We start from the raw sequence: 4,784 nt of genomic DNA, 5'->3' as shown, positions 1-4,784 counted from the left end.
CTTTGAAATCTTCTGTTCAGCTCTTTTATCTTGTCATTTCTTCCATTTGCTTTAGCTACTCTCCATTCAAGGGCAAGTTTCAGAGTCTCTTCTGATATCCATTTTGGTCTTTTCCTTCTTTACTGTCTTTTTAATGACCTCTTGCTTTCTTCATGGATGATGTTCTTGATATCATCCCACAACTGCTGGTTTTCTGTCCTTAGTGTTCAGTGAGTCAAATCTATTTTTCAGATATCTGAATTCAGGTGGGATATATTCAAGGTCCTATTTGAGTGCTCCTGAACTTCTTTTAATTATCTTCAGCTTACTGTTTTCTTCATTTAAAGACTTTACATTTTATTTCATTTTATCTACCAAAAGGAAGCACCAGGAGTTCCTGACTATCTTTTCCAAAGACTAAAAATTTTTTAAAATCCATCTTGATCATGACTGAAAAATATAATATTTGAAATAAAACTAAAATTATTATATAGCAAGGGAATACATCTGTAAAATTAATACTAGTACATATTCCAAAAACAAACCAAACTCACTGACATTGAGTGGATTCTGACATAATGACTCATAATGATCCTATTTGGTTTCCAAGGCTGTAGATCTTTCTGGAAGCAGATGGCCCAATCTTTCTTATGTGGAGCAGCTAGTGGGTTCAAACTGCCAGCCTTCTGGTTAGCAGCCAAATGCTTTAGCCACTATACTGTCAGAGCTCCTCAGTACATATCAGATAGGAACTAGTTTTAACAAAAGTAACACATTAAGACAGACTCAGAAGAAGGAAGGGACCACTAACTTCTCAGAAAATTGGCCAGTGAAAACCTGATGAATAGCAGTGAAACACTGTCTGATATATTACTGAAAAACTTCATGAACAGCCCTGAAAAATTGCCTGATATTATGCCGGAAGATGAGCCCCTCAGGTCAGGCGGTGCTCAAAATAGGACTGGGGAAGAGCTGCCTCCTCAAAGTCAAGTGGACCTTAATGACGTGGATGGAGTAAAGCTTTTAGGACCTCCATTTGCTGATGTGGCATGACTCAAAATAGGAAGAAACAGCTGCAAACCTCCATTAATAATCAGATCATGGTATGTACGATGTATGAATCTAGGAAAATTGGAAGCTGTCAAAAATGCATAAGTTATATCCTAGGCATTAGCGAGCTGAAATGGACTGGTTTTGGACATTTTGAATCATGTAATCAATCATATGCTCTACTATGTCTGGAATGACAAATTGAAGAGGAATGGCATGGCATTCATCATCACAAAAAATGGTTGAAGATCTATCCTGAAGTACAATGCTATCTGTGATAGGATAGTATCTATATGCCTACAAGGAAGACCAGTTAATACTATTATTATTCAAATTTACATATAAATCACCAAAGCCAAGATGAGGAAATTGAAGATTTTTACCAACTTCTGCAATTTGAAATTGAATAAATATGCAATCAAGATATATAATTATTACTGATGATTGGAATGTGAAAGTTGGAAATAAAGAAGAATTATCAGTAGCTGGACAATATGGCCTTGGAGATAGAAATGACACTGGAGATTGCATGATAGAATTTTTCAAGGCTAATGACTTATTCACTGCAAATACCTTTTTTCAACAACATAAATGGTGGTTATACACGTGCACTTCACCAGATGGAATACATAGGAAGCAGATCAACTACATCTGTAGAAAGAGGCTATGGAGAAACTGAATATCTTCGGCCAAAACAAGGTCAGGAGCTGGCTGTGGAACACACAATCAACTGCTCATATGCAAATTCAATGAAAGATTAGTTCAGGTTTGATGCAAGAAAATGAGAAAAAACATTAAGAATAAAACTGTCCTTGATAAATATCAGCTTAAGAAGTTACAAGTGATTGTGTGTTAAGAAGAGGAGAGAATTTAGGCTTGGATTGAATTTATCTCTACCAAACAACTTCCCTAATTGAGCTGAATCATGGCTGATCTCATCTTTATTCAGTGATTCTTCAGCACATAGGTGATAAGTATAGTCTATTCATCAGCACTTGTTGATCTGCTTCAATAAAAAATTCCCTGAGCAATTCTCTGCATTCTAGTATTCACGGAGCTACAAAGGATACTAAAAAAGATTCAGTTCTCAAATGCTTACTTTGTAATAAAAGACAAGACAAATTTACAAATAAGTCTACTATAAGTTAGTCTCCTTATTTTTCATTATGAAATAGACACCATGAAAGAGGTTGAAACTAAGAAAACGAAAGAATCATATCTGTAGAACATGAAATCAGTTTACCATCAGAATTGGTCATTATTTCTAATTAGTTGTGAAGTAAATATTATATGTACATCTCCAGTTCTGTATTATATTTCTCTTACAGTGGATATATAAGATGAATATATGATGATCCTCTAATACAATAGGATACCATCATAAAGACATGAAGAGAGGTATAATGAGGCTAAAAAAAGAAAGAAGAAGAAGAAGAAACCAGTTTTAGTCCTAGTCATTTAATTATGCTATAGAACAGGCACAAGGGCAAAGAAAATCAGAAAGAAAGTTGTAACCAAGTAATTTTGTAACCAGAACATGAAGAGTGTCTGTAGACGTGACAGAGAGAAGAGCCTGGGAAATAATAAAGCCATGACTATTGACTGAGTTGGGAGCTCGGGTAGCATAGTGCCTAAGACACTTGACTGCTAACCAGAAGGCTGGCAGTTCAAACCGACCAGCCACTCCTCAGAAGGAAGATGGGGCAATCTACTTCAGTAGTAATACTGCCTTGGAAACCCAAGGAGAGTTCGCTATGAGTCGGGGCCGACTCGACGGCACATAACAACAACAACAATTGACTGAGTTATGTTTTAGATGTGTGGAGATGAGTGGGAAACAATCCTGCCACTGCATGCTTGATTTGAGAAAAAATGACTATTGTTTTCCCAGAAATAAAGACACATAAAGACACAAGACATAGAGAAAATATCAGTTATATTTTCCCTGTTGACTTGGAATAGAGCTGCAGTAATAGCTAAGCTGGAGACTAAGGTTTGCCTACAAAATCTCTCTGCCCCCCTTGACACACACACATGCACACATTCAAAACTACAAAAAAAAAAAAAGTTATGTAGCACTGGATATCCCTCTAGTTGAGTGCTTTGACTTTGTTCACACATCCACTTATTAAACATGAATTTCTTGAATATTTGTGTGTCAGGAACTGTGGCAGGCACTGAGGATGCAAAGCTGAGTAAGATCAATTCCCTGCCCTCAACAGGTTCTAAAAGATTCTAATCCAAAAACAGCCAAATTCTTAGTTTTCTCAATGACTGGTTTCTGTATGTAGACACAGCCAGAGAAATATAAGAAAAAAATAAATACTAATTAGCTGCTTGTTTTGTGAGAAGGCTAGTGGTAAGTACTGTAATAAGTGAGAGAAATGTGTTCCATTTAAAAGAAAGATTCTATAGTTACTAGGGCTATGGTAGATTAAGGTCAAGGCGAAGTGGAATAAAATAGGATAGATGGCAGGACCGAGGCTAGTTGGTTCCTTGATATGAGCACAATAGAGTAATTGCACACTGTAAAATCAAGGCTTTGCCTTATAATCCTTGAGGCTGAGAACATACAAAAATTAGAAGTGAATTCTAGGCCCAAAAGCCTGAGGTTGCAATATCCATTTGCTTAAACATAAGTCAAAGTGGCAGCTCTAGTTTCTTGGCCTTCAGACAGTCTTTACGTTATTTTGCAGTAATAATCCATTTCTCACACTCAAAGGAGAAGCAACGTAATGTAAAATCCCTTCATAATTCATTTTTAAGATGACATTGACTACTAAGCTATCAGCTCAATACCTGCTTTTGGGAAAACTAAGAGACTGGCTATTCTCTTCAGCAATTTTCATTGCTAAAACTTAGTGTGGTAATGTGATTTCTGAATGGCCCATTGATACCAGGCAAACTTTCTTCTAAATGAAGAATGGGAAATGCTGAATGCAAATTTTCTGCAAGCAAAATAGTTCAGAAGATAAGTTCCTCTTGAAGATAGAAATACATTTCAACTAAGTAGAAAGATGATTATCTTTTCATCAAGCTCATATGTAGTTTTTGTTGTTGTTGTTGTTATGTGCCATCGAGTCAGACCTGACTCATAGCGACCCCTCCTTAGGTTTTCCAGGCAGTATCACTATGGAAGTAGATTGCCCCATCTTCCTTCCAAGGAGTGGCCAGTGGGTTTGAACCGCCAGCTTTCTGGTTAGCAGTCAAGTGCCTTAGGCACTATGCTACCAGAGCTCCCTTGTTTAAAATAGGAAACTTGAATAGTGACAAGTAGTATTCTTTGAAAATGTCAGCAAGATTTCACACAGTTGGTTGATTTACAGGTCAGCAAGTGCTTTATTTTGTACAGGAGCATTTCCAAATATATATGCTTAATTACACACAGAGAATTGAAAACTGACATATTTCCAGGGACAGGTATAAGAATATTGGTTATACTCACTGTGCATAGGTCTGAAGAACTTTAGGCTTTCTGAATTTGATACAGCAAGGAGAGGAAGATTTTCTCAGTAGATTAACTTAACACAAAAATCAGGTTTCTATACATCATTGAGCAAGCTGAAAATGTAATTAAGGAAAAATTACCATTTACAACAGCAACTAAAAGATACACTACTCTAGGAATAAATTGAACCAGGAAAGTGAAATACTTATACACAGAAAATTATCAAATATTATTGAAAGAAACTAAATAAGACCCAGATAAGTGGAAGGACATTCTATATTCTTGGACTGGATGGCTTAAGATGTCA

This window comes from Orycteropus afer, unplaced genomic scaffold, assembly GCF_000298275.1.
Source record: "Orycteropus afer afer isolate SDZICR_OR568_19922 unplaced genomic scaffold, OryAfe1.0 scaffold00624, whole genome shotgun sequence".
Taxonomy (NCBI): Eukaryota; Metazoa; Chordata; class Mammalia; order Tubulidentata; family Orycteropodidae; genus Orycteropus; species Orycteropus afer.
Note: the sequence above shows the minus strand (reverse complement) of the source record.